Source organism: Balaenoptera physalus, assembly GCF_965194825.1.
Source record: "Balaenoptera physalus genome assembly, chromosome: 2".
Lineage (NCBI taxonomy): Eukaryota > Metazoa > Chordata > Mammalia > Artiodactyla > Balaenopteridae > Balaenoptera > Balaenoptera physalus.
The window spans coordinates 120,574,909-120,597,013 of NC_138883.1; the positions used below are offsets into that span (position 1 = coordinate 120,574,909).

At 38.1% G+C, this 22,105-nt stretch overlaps 1 protein-coding gene across 9 annotated transcripts in view; it reads left to right on the top strand.

Annotated features, from left to right (window-relative positions):
- Window positions 1-22,105, top strand: part of SCAPER (S-phase cyclin A associated protein in the ER) — a 467,951-nt gene that overhangs the window by 289,159 nt on the left and 156,687 nt on the right. The window contains exon 1 of one of the 9 annotated variants that reach the window (XM_082452604.1): window positions 1-6,534. This exon is cut by the window's left edge and continues 36,992 nt beyond it. The exons of the other annotated variants lie outside the window; for them this stretch is intronic. The gene's annotated coding sequence lies outside the window, so the exon portion shown is untranslated. The remainder of the gene's footprint in view (window positions 6,535-22,105) is intronic. 9 annotated transcript variants of the gene reach the window in all.

Genomic DNA, 22,105 nt, shown 5'->3' on the forward strand with positions numbered 1-22,105 from the left:
GATGGTGGCAGACTAAGTTGACAAATGTAAGGATGAGAAATAGATGCATTTGAAAAGTATTTAAGAGATATTCAATCAACATTGGCTGTGAGGAGTATGGGAAAGGAAGAAGCTTCACATGAAGTGGATGATGGTGCCTTTTAGTACCAAGTTTATAAGAAAAAAAAGAACAGATTCCATTTTCGACATGTTCATGCGCTCATGGGACATCCACATAGTGATATCTAGTATAAAGTTAACTCTAAAAACAAAGGGACTTAGAAGAGGCACCTGGGCTAGAGATAGAGATTTAGGATCATCGGCCTGGATACAGTGAAGAGAACAGTAGAAATGGATAAAAATCTATAGAGTAATGAAAGGATAGAGTGGAGGAGAGAAACCTGAAAAATAATAATATTTACTGCAGAGTTTGGCAAACTAAGGCCCATGGATCAAAGCTGGCCCACTGCCAGTTTTTTAATGGCCCACAAACTACGAATGCTCTTTACATTTATTAGTGATTATATTTTACATAATAGCCTTCATTTTGCCTGCAAAACTTAAAATATTACTATCTGGCCCGTCAAGAAAACTTTACTAACCCCTGATTGAAGCGAAGGAAGACAAGCCTTCAAAGATGAAGATAAATGTTAGTGAGAGTGATAGGGAAAATCAGAAGGGGAAAAACAGGGTTTTCAGATAGTTAGGGAAACTTTGGATCATGCTGGCATGGTAAGTTTATATACTGGCACCTCTCTTCTGCTTCAAATACATAACAATAATAAAAGATATTTTAAAAGAAAACTAAGGAGACATAGCCAGGTCAAAAGCAAAACTGGGATTTCTGTGGACCAGAATGGAATGAATAGAAACACAAAGTATTAACAAAAGGGCAGAAGTCACCATTCTGTAGTACTCTCAGACCAGAGACACTATGGCGACCAGAATTGGGCTCCTGTGGACTGAAAGGGGGTAACTGTCCCATACAAAGTCATGTTCACAGCCCAAGGACAAAGCTTGGGCTAGGGACTTTTCCACTCATGAAAGCAGGTTGAATAAAAAATGCTGCTGACTACTGCGTAGTGCCCCAGCTTGCAGGAAGTTTCAGGCCTAGGAAGGAAGAGAACACACAGCCTCACAACCAAGAATTAAACCAAGCCACCTGCCTGCTCAGTAACCAAATCTACAGTATCTCCAGGATCTTTGCTGGAGCTCCAACCTCTGAATTGCCATTTAAGTGACCTTGAGCCCTGGGTGCCCAGGCGAAGCAACTCTGAAACTAGATAAGGGAGCATAAAGGGATAGAGAGAATAAAACAAAACACCGCTGCTCAGAATGTGCCTACAAGTCAAAATTACAGATATGAATAAATAAAATGTTAGAAAGAATAGCCAAACAATTTCTTAAATGGAGCAAGAATTTATAACAGATGAAATTGATTTTACAGAATTCTCTGAAAGAGGTTTTTAAAGAAATATATTTAGTATGCTCAAGGAGATAAGTGAAAGCACCCATTTAAAATCAATAAGAAAGCATGAAAAAATAGGCAGAAGTGAAATAGTAGGTAATATGAGAAAAAACTAAAAGAAATCTAGGAAATAAGAATATAGCTCTTGAAATAAAGAATAAACTCAACAGGATAAAATATAAACTGAAAGTAGACAGGGAAAGAATTAATCAGTAGCTTGGGAGATGGTATGAAAGAATATCCCCCAAACACAGAAGAAAAACAGATAAAAAGGATGAAAGAATGATTAAGAGTCATGAATGTATACTGAGGGGATTCCATAGCATCTATTTGGAGTTCTGGAGGGAAAGAATGGTGAGAAAAGTGGAGTTAATATTTCACACTCAAACCTGAGAATTTTCAAGAATGGAAGAAAGGCATGCATTCACATTATAGTGAGATGGCAGAAGATCAAAGAGAAGAAGAAAATATTTTAAACTACCAGAATACAGATTATCTTAAAAGTACAGTTAGACTGAAACTTCTTGTCAGCTATGAGAGGTACCAAAAGGCAACAGAACGGTATCTTCAAAATGTGTAATATCAACCAAGAATTTTATGCCCAGTGAAACATGACTCACGAATAAAGGCAAAATGAAGACATTTTCAAACATTTGAAGACAAAGAAATAGAAGAAGTGCAGGCCTTCGCTAAAAGAGCAATCAAAGGATATGTCAGCAAGAAGAAAATGAGTTCAGAGAGAAGACATGGGATACGTAAAAATGGTGAGTCTAGAAACTGTAAAAATGCATCAGTTTGCTTCATTAACCATTGACAATGTTAAAAAAAAAACTTTTTATTTACACAAAAAGGAAAAGGAAGAAAAACTTAACCCTCTAGTTTGTGATAACAAGATATGAGGAGGGTATATAATTGGGAGTTAAAATATGCAAAGGACTTTATGACAGAAATAGTAAAATAAGAGTAGAGGAGAGTGAATATTTTCAATAAATTACTATGCTTATGAATCAAAATTACTGCACAGGAATAATGTCATAATTATAAGTTTAGATTCTGGAACAAGGTTTCAAAATCAGATAAGTCATAGATGAGGCCAGTGATTTCATAAGGCAAAGATAAAACTACTTGACCTAGCCTTGAAAACCATTAACAAGGTAAACTTCTAATTAAATTTAATTAAAATAGGCGTCTGTTAAGGGATACCTATATTTTTTTAAGTATGCATAGAAAATCCAACTTTACCAAAAAATAAATTCTACCTTACAGTCATGTATTAGCTTAGTCAGTATTAATGTGGACCAGTAATTATGTTTAATTTTTCATAACTTAAGGGTCCTATGATGGACTATTTGAATAGTCCAGGTCTCAGAAGATCTTCCCTTCATGTAAGCCTATAGTTGGCAGAAGCATTCATGTTTATTCCTGAGATATTTCAATATTAGGTTGCAGTTCTTGTTTCATTCCAAAGATAACACTCTCGTCTATTGTTAAGTCTCTGAATGACTGATAAAAGACTCCAGAAATTGTTAACAGTTGTCTTAAATATCCCAAAAAGTACAGAATGAACATTTCTCAGCAGAATGTGGGACTGTCCTCATTTCCTATCTCAGTATCATAAAAATAACATGGAGGCAAGAATAATTATGCAGTAAGATGTGAATAAGTGAATATATTTTAAAATATTCACTTAGATATATGGTGGTGTTGTTACTAATGGAATCATCCATAAAAGCCTAGTAATCCAAGTGAAAATATCTCCCAAAAGAGTAATGATCTCTCTTCTTTGAACTCTAAAAACACTTTGTCTGCATCTGTCTTAGGACAAGTACCAATTTTTGCCCTGGCTTGTAGCTGCTTGTTCTTTTCTCTCTTCGTACACTAGTCTTCTCAAGGTCTCCTACCATGGCTCTCTATATTCCACAAGGTAGATGAGCACAGTCTATACACACAGCGCACAAATGTCACATGAACGGTCGTTTCATATATCTGAGTTTTGTGGAGTTTTTTTTTTTTTTTAACTCTAACAACAAAGCATTCTCTAGGAGTATGTTACCGCATGTTGTCTTGCAAAGCTATGAAAATTTTACAAATTTGCTGGTAAAGTAAGTAAAGTTTCTATTTGAATAATTAGGCCATTAACATTAGAAAGATTTGTGTAAAGCTAATTGTGTTGATGTTTTAAAGGAACTTCAAACCATATTTGAAATATGAAAGAGTCTTATTTAAGTCCTGACAGTCATTTCAGTCTCATGTGAGTCAGGAATTGATGGCATGTGTGAGGTAACTAAGGTGGGAGAGGTTAAGTGAATTTACCCTGATCACACACAACAATTGGGATTTTTGATAGTTGATTTATGCGCTTCTTTTTTTACTAAGACACTGAAGTGGAATGTATATCATCCTGTCCAGCATACATGATAACATGCTATAATTGTTATTTTTCATATATAAAACACGTACTTTCTTTTTAAAATACAAGCAGCAATTTCTCCTCTTTCTGTGTTCTCACAGCCCTCTGATTATACTTCTGTTATAGCATTTACCATGGAATTACAGTGAGTTGTTTGTTTTCTTTACACAGTACTTCCTACCTCAGTACTGTCATTGGATGGATACCCCCAAATTAATAAGGAAGCACAAGCCTTAAATGACACAAAAATGTTTATTGAATGAATGAATGAGATCCTGACAGTAGTTTAATTCCCATGGAATTCAGGTGCTTAAGGTTGTTTATATTATCATGTGTTCTGAAGCACAGAAATTCTGAATCTCTATGTTGATTATTAGTTGGTTCTGTCAGATTTCCATAAAGGGTAATCAGTGACTGTCCTGGAAACCTGTAACTCAGAACTTCTGGCTTCTGTGAGAGAGAGAAACATTTCGGTCCATATCAGAACCTAGAATCAGAGACTTTTGTCTGATTCTAAATTTTCCTCATTTTTGTGCAAATATATGTCTGATCTATTACTTAAAACTTTCTTCAGCCCTGTCAACTGAATCTGAATCTTTTGTAAAGTAGAAAATATTTTCATAAGTGTTGTTCTAATTTGAATTTTATGTACTATGTTTATGTAAGGCAATGTGCCACTTTTAGTAAAGACGTTAATACTGCGTGAGAACTATGCTAATCGGTCTATTCTGGAATTGCTGTAAATGTTTCAAACCCAATATTTCAATAAATTGTGTGGTTTTTAGTAAGACCATTTTGTTAACATTTTAAACTGCTTTATGTTATTGTTAACATTTTAAACTGCTTTAAACATAATATAGAATTCACCCGTTTAACAATATAATTTACTGTTTTTGTATATTCACAGTTGAATATAATCAATATAATCAATTTTAGAATATTTTCATCACCCTGAAAAGAAACTCTGCACCCTTTAATCATCACTCTCTAATCTCCTGCATCCCCCTTAGCATTTTGTTAACATTTACACTTGAAATATTTATTTCCTACCCTGTCTTAGTATAATGATCAAAGGTTCACATTGTGTGTGTGTGTGTGTGTATTTCAACCATCTCTGTAGAGTCCAGGTTTTCACATCTTACTGGAAGCTATTTGTCTAAATGAGCTCCAAATTTAGCAACTTGAATATTATCATTTTACCTTTCCTTTCAAGTATAAAACTTAAAAATTAGTATACTATTTGAGGAGCAACTATTGCTTTATTGACAGAATTAAAATCGTCAATATTTTAACTGACTCACCACCAGTGAATCAGTTACTATACAGTGATTAAAGAGATATCTCTCCACCAAACTGAAATTGGAATAAGTCATAGTGGGTGAATGTATCTCTTATAGTTTGGATTATGTGTATTCAATTCAGACTTCTTGGTCTAAATTGTTCTTTATCATAGATTTAGACAATTACAAGAAAATTAAAGTCAGTCACAAAGCATTTTGGATTTTTCAGAATAGAAAACCCCATGTGGGTGACAAGTTACGTTATATACTACTTAGTCTGCTTTGATTAATAGAAAAGTTATGTAAATCACTTGTCAGAAACACATGAAATGATCTTTTTATCTGTATCATTTACACTAAGTTCTTGCTGGCACAGAGCATTTTCTGAATTAAAATCTCTGCAACAAGCAGTAAAATGCATAATGTACTTATGAATAATACATTAAAAACCTTATAGTCAAGATCAGTGATAAACAAATTGGTAGCCTAGTGTCTGGGGACACATTAGACTGCTGACTCCGTTTGATAGAGGATGTTTTGGACTTGTCTACTATCTTTGTATCAGGTGCCATAGAAACAAATTTAATAAATTTCTTATCTAATTCAAATGAGGATTTAGGTAAATTCGTGATGAGTCTATGCAGCTTCTCTGATATTTTTGTATATGCTTTGTGTACCCTTTTTGTACCCTTTGTATACACTTTGCATAACTTGTATCATGTATGTATTCTTGCAATGCCTAATTGTAACATTAGGAATAGGAATGGATTACTAAAGTACAACTATGAAGGGTTGACTTACTTCTCTTATCACTTTATTAACTAATAAAATTACTTTTATAGTTGGATTTACTTAAAGCAATAAATTTAATTTTGAGTAAAGCATTTACCAGTAAGAATTGAGTAGTGCTTTATGATCTTACTTTCACTGTGTTTTTAATCCTTATGTATTTGTGAACAGAAACTAATTATACCAGACTAGAATGCTAGACTATAAACTCCATAAAGGGATGAACATGTCTGTTTTATCAGTCCCCAGAACCTAATATAAGAACATAATGGTTGCTTGATAAATGTTTGTTGAATAAATGAATGAAAATGTCAAGCAACAGTGGGCAGTAAGAAAGTACTACCCAGTCAGGAAAATAGTGACTACTTTAGGTATTTCAAAAAGAAGGGTATTTAAAACAAAGATTTCATTATAAAAATTATTGGACAAGTTGGAGAAGCAAAAAGAGGAGGGTGATGGTATCCAGAGAGTTATAACTGCAGGAAGCTATTCCTCTCTACCCCCGCACCACCCAGAGCTGGAGGAATAAAAGACAGGAATGTAGGATTGCCTGGAACCTGTAAATCCACACTGATCACTGGCAATGCTGGAGCTCTACCTTTGAAAAAGTAATATTTCTGATTAGTTATAATGTATGCATTGTATGTATATATTGTACAGTGCAACTTTAAATTCTGGTGTAATGTTCATTGGACATAGCAATGTGTATAGACTGTGATTCCCTTGTGCTGCTTGTGCATTTTGCTATTTCATATGTTTAGGGATTGCAGTCTTTTGATTTATTCCTTTGTAGGCTGGGAAGTGTTTTATTAGTATAAAAAACTTGCATTTATTCAAGTACCTACTCAGTACTTAAATGCCAGGCACTGTGTTAAGTATTAGGATTATAAAAATTAATTTTTAGAGTGCAAGTTGTAATATATAAGTAAATTTACCTGACTTAACATTCACATCTTCATGTAAATATATTCAGACCATGTATGTGAGGTGTTTAAGCTTGTATAGAAATTTTTGACTTAACAGTTTTGACCTGCCTGTTTACTTTGAAATAGCCCTAGTTCTTCCTATCAAGTTATATTGTTCTTTAAAAAGGGGGAGGTAGCATAACTGCATATCTGACACAGTCTACTGACTGTTAGGCAGTGCCACTCAGAGGCCATCTGAAATATGGTAAGTGTATTTCTCAGCAGATTAGAGAAAAGGTGATTTGTCAGAAATAGGTTAATTTAATAAAATGCACATTCTGAGAAGACAAAATCATGTCTGTGGGTGGCTAATAGCTTACAAAGCTTAAATATACACTGCTTCTGAGCTTATGGATATATTGACTAGGGCTTGGAAAACATGAGCACAAGATCATTCAAAAATCATAGATTCTGGTCTCCTCTTTGAACTATTCCATGTTCAAACTGTTCCACACTCTATGCTTTGGTACAGATTATAGGGGCCTATGATGTAGCCCCCCCCCCCCGCCCCGCCACTGCTATGAGCATAGAAGAGATGCCAAACCAATATCTACGAAACCTTCAGAGAACAATGGCACCTATATGGTGATGCCACAGGAATCCTTATAAGTTCAAATTAAGGAGAAAGAAAAGTAGGCTTTTTTTGTTCAGAGTCATAGCAACCAATATATGACATTCATTGGAAGAAATATTGCCTTTCCTAGAAAAAGCAGTGTATCTTCCCATTTCTTCCTTCCCCTCCTCCTTCATATTTTACTCCTTTATCTTTTCTATGGAATTAATATTATTGAACAAAGATGGCTGATTAATGACAAATGCAGTAAAAAAATCTGTCCAATTTTCAGTCCTATGTACAAATACCCAATTCAAGCCACTGTTCCATTTACCAAGGTTATATATTAAAAGGTTAAAATGGTTTTTAAACGTGTTTTTCACTTGGCATTATGAAAAGGAGGCATGAGACCTGTCTCTCTCCTGCCTTGCATGAACCCTGTGTCCTGTGACTGCCACATACTCATTTAGCATGTAGACATTACCTTGAAAATCATTAGATTCTTTTTATCCCTAGTATACTCAACTGAATTCTAAGCTTTTTCATGGAGGAGAGTCTGATCCTGTGCCAGACCAGTTTGTATCCTTTTTGCCTTATACGTAGAAGATGATTGGTAAATTGACTCTTCTTTCTCCCACATCCAATCAGCAGCTAAGGCTGCTGCTTTTACTTGTAAATATAGTTTTTAGCCAGCCATCCTACTTCTCTATTTGAATTGTCACTGATGGTGTTGGGTCTCTAATCATTTCTCCTATTTGAGTTCTTTGTTTTTTGTCTTAACCCTCTCCAATCTGTCCTCCATACAACTTCCAGAGCGTGCTTTCAAAAGTGAAAATCTGGGTGTGTCACTCTGCTTTAAAACCTTTTGGAAGCTCTCTGTTGCGTTAGAATAAGATTTAGACTCTCTTACTTTGAGTACGAGGTCCCCTGCAAAATTTGTTCTCTTCCTACCCCTCTGTCATCATCTCTCAACATTTCCCCCATCACTTCACACTCGTAACCATTTTCAGTGGCTTACTGTCCCTTGAGTGGGCCTTGTACCCTTTTGTCTCCATACACCTCATCCCCTAGAACACCTAGCTCTCTCCCGCTCAGTGCATTTGCCTCCCTCCACCCCACACACCCACCCACACACACACATCCACCCTCACCCCATAATCAAATACTTTTACCTGGATAGCTTCTTTTGAGGCTCAACTCTGGTGTCACCTCCTCTAGGAAGTACTCCCTGTCATTCTTCTGATCTTCACCCAAGCAGGTTAGGTACCTACTGCGGAAGCCCAAGGGGTACCCTGTACCTCCGTCATATCACACTACGGACTTATCACACTATGTTGCATTAATCTGTTTTTGAATCTTTCTTTCTCAGTAGAATGTGAGGTCTTTGAAGGCAGGTCCTGATCCTCTGTGCTTCTGTATTTCTGCCATTTAACAAACACCATGTACACAGTTGGCAGGCAATAAATGTTTGATCAAATAAATTGAATGGTTTTTTGGCTTGTCTTCTAGTCCATTCCTTGCCTTAAGGCAAGTAAATGCCTAAACATTCAAGATAGTTGTTTGTCTGGGCCAAATAGCTTACTTTACAGAAGTGGCCAACTTGGCAGATTTGGTGATACCAGGAAAGAGTTCTGGGAATTACCTCACAAAGTCAGTCTATTCAGAGGGAAAAATTGGTGTTATCTTAAAGAGTTGCAGCAGTGACTCTGTTTTATTGTGTTTGCTGTCATTTACATATCCCAAGTTTATTATACGTATATCAAGGACCAAAGGAAGCTGGAAAACATTTTTATCTTAAAAAGCCTATACATAATTTACCTCATTAATTTCTTTTTTTAATTGAATTTTTAAAAATTTATTGATTGATTGATTTTGGCTGCGCTGGGTCTTCGTTGCGGTGCGTGGGCTCTTCATTGCAGTGTCCAGGCTTCTCTAGTTGCGAGCTTCTCTAGTTGCAGCTTGCAGGCTCTAGAGCGCGCGGACTCAGTAGTTGCGGCGTGCGAGCTTAGTCACGGTATGTGGGATCTTAGTTCCCCAGCCAGGGATCGAACTTGGGCTCTCTGCATTGGGAGTGTGGAGTCTTAACCACTGGACCACGAGGGAAGTCCCCTACATCATTAATTTCTTGAATACAAAATCCAAAGTACAGACATTAGTTATCCTTAAATTTGATTTTTTGCTATCCGTCGATTTGGTCTTCTGAAGCACCAACTACAGTTCCTTATATAGTCTGGGTACTACATAGATTATTTGCTGAATTGATATAACAAGCTTGTTCATCTATGTCCAAGTTATGACAATAAGTTGTAAAATATGCTATAAAAATCTAGTAAGATTATAGAGCACATAACATTCGCCGAACTACCCAAAATGGCCACCTTAAAATATTCTATGGTGCATCTTTGCCTGATCTAATGTGTTCAACTTATATAAGGGAATTAGATCATTTTCAGGTTCCTTCTTAATCTAAAATTTTTAGTTTCTATAATTATTTTCTGCCTCTTACCATTTACTCCTAGCTACTTGAATAATGGCTCTTTTTCAAAGCCTTATTCTCAAGAACAATATAGAGCCATCCCTTATGTAGAAATGTATAGTTTATTATGTCTATAATGCTATCTTCCTGTCTAGGGAAACTTCCCAGCACTAACTATATCATTGCACTCACTCACAAACATTTTAGTTCAATGAAACAATTTTGTTTTTTAGTGCACAGTATGCAGAGAGGCAGAATAGTGTGATGGTTAAAGCTCAGATTCTAGAATCAGATATGCCTGGATTTGAGTCTTAGATCAGCCCTTACTAGTTACATAATCTTAAAGAAATTACTTATCTTCCCTGAACTTTAGTTTCTCCAAGGAAATGGGAATGATAATTGTATCCACCTCATGCTGTTGTGTTATATGAGACGGTGCTTGCAAAGCAGCACTTAGGAGAGTACCTGGCCTTGTGTGCACACGCTTAACAAATGTTAGTGAATTTTTTTTGTGCCAAGCACATGGGAAATAGCACTAATTCAGACAGATATAGGCCCTGCCCTTATAGGCAGTTAAGCAGTTAATTACAGTAAAGAGTGATGAGTTTTTGAGGAAATGATTGAGGAAATACAGAGTTGTTTGTGGAAGTCTTAGGAAGACTAAATACAACCTAGAGGTCAGAGAATGCCCTTTTGAGCAAGTAATATTGAAGCTGAGGCTGATGAGGTGAGAAGGTAGACTCATCTAAAATAAAGGTATTTATGAGAGAAATCATACTTTAGTGAAATTTTGAGGTATCAGAAAGATTCCAGAATATGTCCTCTCAAGAACATTAAGGGTCCACTCTTACGGGTATTAGTACTGAATGAACTAGAAGTGAAATGTGAAGTCTAGAAAAAGCAAGAACCCTCAGCAGTTAGGAACTAATATTTATTTGATGACATTATACTAGGTACTTAGCTAAAGAAGCAGGGACAATATAAAGAAGATGATGATGATTCTAATGTTTATATAGGTCAATTTATTTAATTCTCTTAATAACAGTTTGAAGTGGGAATTATGTGCCCTCATTTGTAAGAACACTGAGGCATCAAGAGGATAAGGAACTTGCCTGATGTTATGCCTAGTAAGTGAATGAGTTGGGATTCAACCCGTGGCAGAATTAATCCATAGGCCGTGCTAACAGCTTCTAAACAGTAAGATGTAGTTTGTGTCTAATTCACATACCATAAAATTCACCCCTTTAAAGTATACAGTTCAGTGGGTTTTAGTATATTAACAAGGTTATGCAATCATCGCCACTATCTAATTCCATAACATCATCACCCCAAAAAAGAAAGCCCATACCCATTAGTAGTCACACCCATTTTCTCCTCCCCCAGCCCCTGGCAACCACTAATCTACTTCTATCTTTACAGATTTGCTGATAGAATTAATTTTTTTGTATTGACCTTATATTATGAGACCTTGTTAAACTCACTTATTATTTTTAGAGCTTTTTTGTATGTTCCTCTGGATTTTCTACATATATGTTCAAGTTGTCTGAGAAACTGAATATACAAATAGACAATAGCCAGCCCATATATAACAACAGAACAATGACCTACAACCTCTGCAGCAACCAGTTTAGGAAGCCAATCTACTACCTCTGAGGCAATCAACCCAGAATGGTCAGAAGTTGATCAGTGACTGCCAGCTTCAGTGTTTTCTGATCCTGCTTCTAACTCAGGACCCACCAGAAAGAGATGAGTACGCTACTCAAGCCATCGCATAAGACGCCGACTCCTGCTTAACCTACCCCTGCTTCCCCACGCCAATAGCCCCCAAACAGTGCACACTTGAGGCCTTCTCTTTCTTTCATTATAAAGCTCACCCATCCCTCCGCCAAACGTAACTGTTGGTGGCTGACTATCTGCTGTAGCACACTCTGAACAAATAACATCTGTCCTTTAAAAAAAAAAAAAAGACACCATTTGTGCCATAACGAACAAAATCTAAAACATCATTTCTGCCTGTCTTTCTCAAATCCCTACCTCTCCCTGTCCCTGCTGCCTCCTCGTGTTGTATGCCTTTTTAATGTTTACACGTGGATGTCCTCAGAAGTGTGGACTCTTTTTAGGATCTTTACATTTCTTTCCCATAAGATAACTGTACTTCCCCATAATGGGAGGATATGGACTTGCATTCTGACTTAAAGCTAAAACCTTTTTCAGACTTCAGACTAAAAGCTGTGTAAATATGAATTGATCACCAAATTTCTCTTCAAATGAACTTCATTATTCCTTGTAAAGAGAAAGAGATTCATATATGCCTTTTTATAAAGAAATAAGATTCTGTAATGGTCTGGTGTTCTCCAGACTTAATGTGTCTTCTGAGTTTTGTTTGCCTTGAATAAGCAGACTTTTAAACATTTTAGTTCACCTTTAGTAAAGGTCTTATCTTATTCTCACTAGCTAAAAATGGTAGCACAGAGCATCTCTAATTCAGTTACAATTCAGTGGGGCAGCATTAACTCTTCAGTAAACATTTGATCATATTTGATTTAGCAAAATCAGGAAGAAAGACCAGATATTCTGCCTTTCACACTGTTCTCTATATAAGAAGGTCTTGTTTGCAGCATCTTAATGGGGAACAAAAGCTCTGCATTGTTAAGCAGTTTTCATCCATGATCAAAGTATAAATTAACACAATCATCTTGAAGTCCAAAATCTGAAAGGCTGCTCATTTTTGCCTTCTTCCTTGCCATATTTTGTATCGGATAGTCCCTTAAGTAACAGATTTAGTGTGGATTTTGTCTCCTCTGTTTTCCCTGTATACTTCAGATGCTAGAGAACAGGAGGGGCTAAACCGGAGGGCAGACTCCAGATAATCCATCTGAGAAAACATTGCCTATCACTAGTTATTTCCCCCCTTTCATTTCCTCCGGACTAAATTAAGCAGACCCAGTGCTTCCTAGCAGGATCATTTCTAAAATCAACTGTAACTGATTTTCCTAGTGCCCTATCACAAGGTTTTTAACCTAGCTGCTTCTAGGGAAAAAATCTTGCAGTAAATATCCTATCATGGGCACAAGTGGGAAAGGCATACTCTGAAGACTTTGAAGCAGTATCATGCTACAGTTGGAAGGCTTTACTGGATTTCACTGACATCCAGGAAGGAAAGGGTTTTGAAAGCCTGCCATAGGCCAAAAAAGTATTGAAGGCCAATTGGGACTGGAGCTGCAGGGGGAGCCCATCCTGGGCCACCTGGAGTCTCTTCTAACCCTGGTCCCACATTCCCTCCCTCCTCACCCAAGGCTTGCTTCCCTCCTGCTGTGTGCACATTTCTTCCCATTTCCTGACAGTCTCAAGAACTGCACCACCAGTTAAAAGAACTACTCATATTTCAGTCCCTTAGAATCTAGTTAGCTCTCATTTCCTTTTTTATTTACTTGTGATAGTCAAACTTGGCATTCCTTTGCATTCTCTGAGTCTGGATTACTTCAAGCTTTTTGAATTTTTTTAGTTGCAAGTGAATGCTAATATAAGAGCTCAGAATCCCCCCTCTAATGCTAAGAGTAACTTCACCTTGTCTTCACAATAACATTGAGCTAAATACAATGTGGTATTCTAGATGTGATCCTGGAACAGGAAAAGGTCACCAGTAGAAAAACTAGGGGAAATCCAAATAAGGCCATAGCTTAATTAATAGTATAGTTTTAATTTAATCTCTTAGTTTTGATAAATGTACCATGGTTTTGTATGATGTTAATATGAGAGAAGGCTCAATTAAAGCATATAGGAATCCTCTCCTGTACTTGTAACTCTTCAATCTAAAATTATTTCAAAATAAAATATTCTTTGAAATTTCAAAATAATATCAAGTCCAAGATTTTACAAAATTGGGATATTTAGTGATAAGTGTGCCAAAAGTCACGTACATTCCTATAGCCACACACCAGATTTCCCCCACAGCTTTCTTGGTGTAGACCCATTATACCCTTGAAAGTCAGATAAACCTAGGCTCAATCCCTGGCTCCACCACTTGCTAGCTGTAAAAATTTAAGCAAGTAACTGACTCCTCTAAGACTATTTTTTATTAATGGGATGATGATGAGGTACCAGTTTTTCAGGCTTAGATAAGATAACAGCCTAGGGCCTGCCACATAGTAATTCCTTGAATTGTCACTTTCAGCCCTCCAGGATGGCACTTGGAGAAAATTGCTCTCCCGCTCCCTTCTTAAGGACATAAAAGGGTCTGGGTCACTACTTTCCTTGAGAATAAGGGGTGGGGGGTGGGAGGGGGAAGAATACCAAGATGACTAAGGCAGGACATGAGCAAAGATGACTCGCAAAGGCCTTGCAGTTGGCCTTCACATTCCTGGCCCCTCCTTTCTGGGCTTGTCCCCTTCAGGCAGGCCTAACACCAGGGCCTGCCTTGCCTTATCAGCCACAGTTTCTAGCTTACCTGTATCCTTGCGTTGACTTTCCCAGGCACATGAGTGTTTCTAAGCCTTTTCTTTCTGATTATGGATTGATGGCTTTTCTTTCCTCTTAAGAGAATTTCTGATGTTAGAGCCCAGAAACTAGACTGTACTTTTATATTCAACAGCTATTTATTGAATACCTACTTTTTGCTGGACCTATAGAAACATAATCCCAGCTGTCAAAGAGCTCACAGTCTACCTTGTGGTTAAATAAATAGATAATCAGTATGATCCAGTTTACAATTAAATAATAGAAAAATCAGTCAAGAAGTGCCAGTGTCACAATGGAGCAGGAACAGAGGGCTCTAGGACCACTCCTCTCCGTTTCCTTGCCATCTCAGTGGACAAGAGCCTCAAGCTCTATGGTCCTGCTCCCTGGGAGCTGCTGGACCTAAAGGAGTTTGTCCTTGTTACTGGTCCTTGTCCGTATCACTCCCTTGCCCAAAACAGATTCTCCTTGGTCTCATGGTCCTGAGTTTCTTTTGCCTCCCAACTTGAAAGCACCCGGGAGAGTTAAGATGCAGCAACAAGGGAAACAGGGAACTGCTGTGGTAAGACTCCTCAAGCTCTGTGGTAAAGCAGCAGGTAGCCAGGAAGTTGGGAATGGTGGGAGAATAAAGGAGTTGCACAAGGAACTTCATATGTAGGTCCTTGACCTTGAATCCTTTTTTTGTCTTTTAGTTTGATAGCGTGATAACTCAGAAAACTGTTCACATTGACACCCATTATATCCTGAAGAACTAGTCCTCTATGTGCATACAACTCTTTGTACATCCCCTTATTATAGTGCTTATCTCACAGTGTTGCATTTGTCTATGTTAAGTCTGTCTCTCACTGTAGCTATGAGTGCTGGGTCTGGCCCAGTGCCTGCCACTTGGCAGCTTTGTGGAGCGTGAAGATGAGGGAAGATCAAAATGACTTTATTGTGAGTTTTGTTGGATTGCAGTAATAAACTCTGTACACTAATCTTTGGTCATCTGTCTCATAACAGCTTAAAGAGAAGGAATGAGAGCACTCAGGTCTGTGTCCTGCTTTCGTCCTTCAGTTCCTGCACCACCCCCTCTCACTCACCCTGCCCTCATCTCACTTAGTCCAAACAGGTCAAACATGGCACAATTCAGCTCCCTCAGGGAGAGCCTTCCAAAGGGTCCATGTTCTGATTAGCATCACAAAGGACTTCTTCCTCTCATCTTGAGAAAGCTTTTCCAGCCTCTCTCAGCCCCACTTACCTTATTACCTAACCCTTCAAACTGTGGGTTATGATTTTGCTCTTTTTGGCACCACAGTCCCACAAATTTACAATTTCCTTGTGATATTCTTGACTCCAGAAACTGCTTCTTTCAAGTGTGAGTGTCTACAGCTGAAAAACTGAGCCACACCTTTATGTAGATTATGGGAACGTGAAGAAGCTGACATTAGAAGGCTTAGAAGAGAAAAATCATGTAACAGAAGAAGGAATATCAGTTCATTATACTTGCTTCTTTTAAGCTGACCATAACAGGTGAAGACAGTAGTTGAGTAGAGATGATGTCATTTAAGTGGTAGGAAAGTTTTCATTATGGGAAAAACAACCGTAAAAAAATTCACTCTAGAATCTTCTCATCTCTATAAATTGGGCTACTGAGTTCTAAATTTATGAACTTGCCAAAACCTACTTGTATTATCTCTAAACAGGTCTTAAGGTGCCACCAGATGCTCCAAACAAATCTAGCCTAGCCTATCCTGCTAATGAACATGCAAACAGTTTTCCCCATCTGCCACCTCTGTCTAAAAGGCTAGGAAGGCCTTCCTCTCTGATCACAAAGAATGTAATTACTGTCTATAGAGAAGTCAAGTACAAAGGCCATCAGCCTTTTCAGGCCACCAAAGATTAACAGCTGCCTCTCCTTTAATTGGGAGAGGTAATAACAGTTACTCTAGTTAATAATTGAATGGATTCCTAGGCCATGTAATTCAGATTGAAGCTGTCATTTTTTGCTGGCCTTTAGCTAAGCTGGGTTATTATAATGGAGCCTCTAATCCTATTAGTCAGTTGTCAGTCTCACAGTGGGAGAGAGCAAAGGAAGGGAGAGCTATTAAGGTGTTATGTCTGGTACACAAGTAAAGCCACATATTTCCTCTTCAGAGGTATTTTTTTCTTGCTCAAATCAGAATGATAAAGCTCTTTATGAAAGTTCTAATTTCGTAATTTCTGTCTGAACGCAGAGTATTTGGAAAAGGGGTAACAGAAAAAAGGAAAAATATCTAGTTCACCTTTCTAGATGAGGTATTTTCAATCAGTTAACAAACTTTGCTTGGTATCTGCAGTATGTGCATCCTGTGCTTGACCACGATTGAGAACGCAGAGGTAGGAGAGCTTAGGCTTCACAGTGTAGCACATGAACACAGAAAGCTCTGGGATAAAGTCAAAAGTGATAAGGGCCATAAGAGAAATACAGTTAAATACAAAGACCTTTTGACTTTAGTTGAGGGGATCAGGAAAGACTTTATGAATGATTTGATCTGGGTCTTAAAGGATTGAGAGATAGCATTTGAACATTACAAACTGAGAAGGGGGCAGGTTGGATGGAGAGTATAATTATGGTTAAGCATTTTTAGCATACTTGCTTTTTCCTAGACACTGAGAGGGATAGGAACAAGTATATGACCATGTATTTGAGGAGCATCCAGCCTCACTGTGGCAGCCAGGAATATAAAGAGAGCAGTGTATAGGAAGTACCACGTGATTGGCACAATAAGCTAGTGTGGTGGGAATAGAGAGGAAGAGGAAATGAGAGGCTCTCTACGTCCTTTAAGTCTACCTGGATTACTGTGTGAAAGTGATCTCCATTTGCATAAAGAGTATTTAATGCCACATGCTTAAGAAGGTGTTTTTTCCCCCTTGATTTTAACATTTGGGCAACTCATCATTGAGCCAGTTTGAGTTTCCCTTTCTGTCCCCCTGAGGTGAAAAAGGCATAGGCTATCAGAGGATTGTCTCATCTGCCTTTATGTACAGAGAGAGGGAAGAGCGGTTCATTTGTGCTGTGTTACGAAATAGGATCCAATGGGAGGTGTTTCTCCTTGTTATGCTCACGGGCCCCTATAATTGTGTTAAACTATCATATCTCACAGGACATTTTTGCTGTTTGAGAGCAATCTTTTCATTTGTTCATCCTTTTGTTCAGTCACTCATCCATCAAGTATTTACCATTTCTGTTCTGTGTCATCACTGGGGCTGCAGAGATGAGTCAGCTGCCGCTCTTGAGGAGCTTGCAAACAGAGAGAAATGGGGCCCTGAGGTAGGGCAGAGATGATGGCATGGATAGGAGTTGATGTGGGGCATGAAGAAGAAGTTAGGAGGATACTGAACAGTGTTCCCATTTGGCCATGCTCTGTGGAAGAGAATCCAAAAATGGCTTGTTGGATCTGTAATACCGAAGTGCACATGACCAAAACCGTCCTTGATTTCTCTGGGGAGAAATTTGTGAGTTTTTTTATTTCACAGTTGGTTTTGCTTTTTTTGCTTTAGTTCCCTGAAAAGGTGCAAATGATAAATTAGAACTTCAATTTTCAATAATAGTTTAATAAAAATTTGGCTTTGAATGGCCTATCTTCCTGAAATTGGCTTTTTTTTTCCTGCTTAATGTCTGTTAGAGCCCATGTTTTAAGTTTTTCAAGAGGTCATATGCATGTTGTTGGCACTGCATGAAAGGCTTTGAGTTTATTTTGTTTTGTTTTTAAGGCATAGATGTGTACATTAAGATGGTCTGCTTTCACTCAGTCCTTTTCCCCTACACTTTTGCAATGTTGACCCAGTTCTCTCGTTGTGGAACGGTCTACAAGAACAGCAGTGGTGCTGTTTTGTTTCTCTGTGGACAGATTGCATCAGTTGGTGCATCTGCTTGGCTTAGGGTATGACATAACTTTGAGTTGAGAAATATCAAAATACAAAGGCTTTACAATGAAACGGAGCACAAGTGGAGAATTTAGTTCCTTGGTGGCTATTAAGGAGGCTCAAGGTGAACATGTCTTTCCGTCTCGAAAAACTGAATTTTGTTCTTTGGTCATGAAGCTCAATCCCAGTGAAAAACTATTCCACTAGGCACATGCAGTAACAGGAACTGTATCCTGGGATCATACCAGAGCAATTGACTGTCTGTGTTTTCACAGTTAAAATCCTGTTAAAATACCGTTGTGAGCCTTCTTTTTCAAAACTGTTGATGAAGTATTTTCTGAACAACCGCTGATGAAATGTTTTCTGAGTACATTCCCCTCTGCTAAGTGTTGGGGATGTGGTGATGAAGAAGACATGGTCCCTGACTGCAGGAAGCTCTGAGTTTAGTGGGGATACAAAGATGAAAAGCTAGAGGATCATCCCTTCTAGGAAGATCAGTATATGCCAAAGCACAGAGGCATGAAACAGCATGGGCCACATGGGGAATCTGGTTGAGAGAGAGGCAGGAGCATGGCAGGGAAGGAGGCTGTTAGAGAGGGATCAGATTCTGAAGAATTGTGCTAAAGAGTTTGGGCCTTATTCTGTAGACAGTGAGGAAGCAGTCATTCAAATGTTTCACCCACAGAGTGGCATGATCACATTTACTCTTGAGAATATTATCTTCATTGCATATAAAGGCATCCAGAGCAGGGCTACTCAAAAGAGAGTCCACAGGCCAGTGCCAGGCTACTGTCACTAGAATATGGTGAGATAAGTACACAAATCAAGAGTAATTTTATGTCTTTCATCTAATATTTTAAAATGTGGGCTCAAACTTAGTATACCTTTTTTCCCTCATTTGTTTAGTATTTAATTTGTATTATATTTCACAAAACTATTGGTCACAATGGAGTGAAAATATTAAAAACAAAGAAACAAACAAAAACACCTGACTTTTATCTTAGAGTGTTTGGGAAGCACTGCTCTAGAGAATGGTGTGCTGCGAAGTAAGTTTGGATCCAGAGATACTAGTTAGGAGGTTGCTGCAGTGCCTCAAGCAACAGACCATGAAAGCCTGAACTGACATGGTAAGAATAGACATGGATAAAAAAGGCAAAAGTTAAGGGCCATAACAGGAGATGAGTAATCAGAACTTGGAGGCTGAATCAGTGTGAAAGCTGAGGAAGAGGAAAGAGTCTAGAAGGGCAAATGTTCTTTTAAGAATCTGCTGAAAGTTGGACCCTTGCTCTATGCATTATTATGAGCTTTTCCATCCCTGTTTTACAGAGATGTTTCACTTATTTTTAATGTGGTTATTTTCTCGTATTATTAAATATTTTATCTATAATTCCTATTTGAGTATAGAAGAAAGGATATGTACATATGTGTTTACTTCCCTATCTTGACTCAGAGCCCCTCTGCCATTTCCCCTGGGCTAAAGATGCTTCCGTGATACCCTAAGGCCTGGCTCTGGTAAAACTGCTGGTAGGATAACCAATCACTACCAAATTAAATATTCATACGTACTATATGATCGCATTTATATGAAATTCTACAGTGGACAAAACTAACCTATGGTACCATAAATCAAATCAGTGGTTGCATCAGGGAGGAGGGATTGACTGTGAAAGGGGCATGAGGGGACTTTCTAGGGTAATGGAAATGTTCAGGTCTTAGTAGGTACTCATCAAATTTAACTGAATGGTATCCTTAAGATCTGAGCCCTTCACCCTATTGTAAAGTATACCTCAAATTAAAAAAAAAAAAAAGCCAATAAACAAAACGTGTTCAACCCCATCATTATCAGGGAAGGACAAATAAAATCCTCAATTAAATGTGAGTATACAGGGACTTCCCTGGTGGTCCAGTGGTTAAGATTTGGCCTGCCAATGTAGGGGACACGGGTTCAATCCCTAGTCTGGGAAGATCCCACGTGCCATGCAGTAAAGTAAGCCCACGTGCCACAACTATTGAGCCTGTGCTCTAGAGCCGGCGAGCTGCAACTACTGAGCCCGTGTGCCACAACTACTGAAGCCCACACACTCTGGAGCCCGCACGCTGCAACTGCTGAGCCCACACGCTGCAACTACTGAAGCCCGTGCACTCTAGGGCCCGTGGGCCACAACTGCTGAGCCCGTGTGCTACAACTACTGAAGCCCACGTGCCTAGAGCCCGTGCTCTGCAACAAGAGAAGCCACCACAATGAGAAGCCCGTGCACCACAACGAAGAGTAGCCCCAGGGCTCGAACCCATGTCCCCTGCATTGACAGGCGGATTCTTAACCACTGCACCACCATGGAAGCCTCACTGCATCCCCGCTGCAACTAGAGAAGGCCCGCATGCAGCAACGAAGACAACACAGCCAAAAGAAATGGCTAGTATACACCCATTAGAATGACTAAAGTTTAAAAAAAAAAAAAACTTGATAAAGGCAAGTTTTGGTGTCAGTGTAGAGTAACTGAAATCATCACGGCAATGCACTGTGTACAAAAATTGTTCTGAATATTTTAGAAAGCTGTCTGGCTATAACTAATAACACTGAACCTACGCACACTCTGTGACCCAGCAGTTCTGCTTTTAAGCATATACTCAACTGCATGTCACATGTGCCCAAATACATATACAAAAATGTTGAAAACAGCATTGTCCAGAGTTTCAAAGTGGAGACAACCCAAATGTTAATCAGCGGTGAAACATTTAAATAAGTTGAAGTATGTAATCAGACAAAGGAATACTATACAGCAAGGAAAATGAATTACATACTGCTACAGGCAACAATATGGATGAATTTAGGGGAAAAAATAAGCAAGAAAAGTTAGATATTATAGAATATATGAAGTGTGATTCTATTTTTATAGAACTGAAAAGAAAACAAAAGGATTCTGTGATTTTAAAAGTCAGGAGAGCCTTTACATCGGGGAAAGATGGAGAGATAATGAGTAGGATGGGCAACAGGGGTATTATGGCATGTTATAGAGCTTTATTTTTTAATTTTGGAGTTATTACAATGTGTTTTCAGTTTACCATAGCTCATCCAGCTATATAGTTATGATTAGTGCAGTTTTATCTGTGTATGCTATGTACTAATACAAAGTTGTTACTATTTTCTAATTATATTGACATCCTAGCATAAGAAGAAAGAATGGTAACAGCATTATGGTTTTAAATAAATTACTGAGCACCTAGGTTTTCAATTTTCTGATTGTTAGTTTTATTGCAAGGAAACATTTTTTCATTAATGACAACATAAATTGTTAATTTTTAATCTTAAAAGTGTGAGGTCTTGTCTAGGATTCATGATGAACTTCTTATAGTCTCAGACTGTATTTTATTGTGCACAAAGAATGAGTAAATGAATGATTAAGATATTATACTACCAAACTCCAGACATGTACTGGAGCCAATAATTGATAGTCCACATCAAGCAGGCAGAGCATTGTGCTTTGAACATCAGAAGAATCAGGAAAACATGTTTGACAGGGCCTGTGAATAACTCATATCTCTCCCCCAAGTACCCCCCCCAAAAAAAGCCCCTCAGTATTTCAAAGACATTTCAAGGCTTAATGAACTGTAGAATACTATTAAAAGAAATATAAGGGGGTATTGTAATAGAGGGGTTGAATATTAGTTTGCTAGGGCTGCCATAACAAAGTACCACAGACTGGGTGGCTTAAATAGCAGAAATTTCTTTTCTCAGAGTTCTGGAGGCTGAAGTCCAGGGTGAAAGTGTTAGGAGGTTTGGTTTTTTTCTGAGGCCTCTCTCCTTGGTTTGTAATTGGCCACCTTCTTGCTGTGTACGGCCT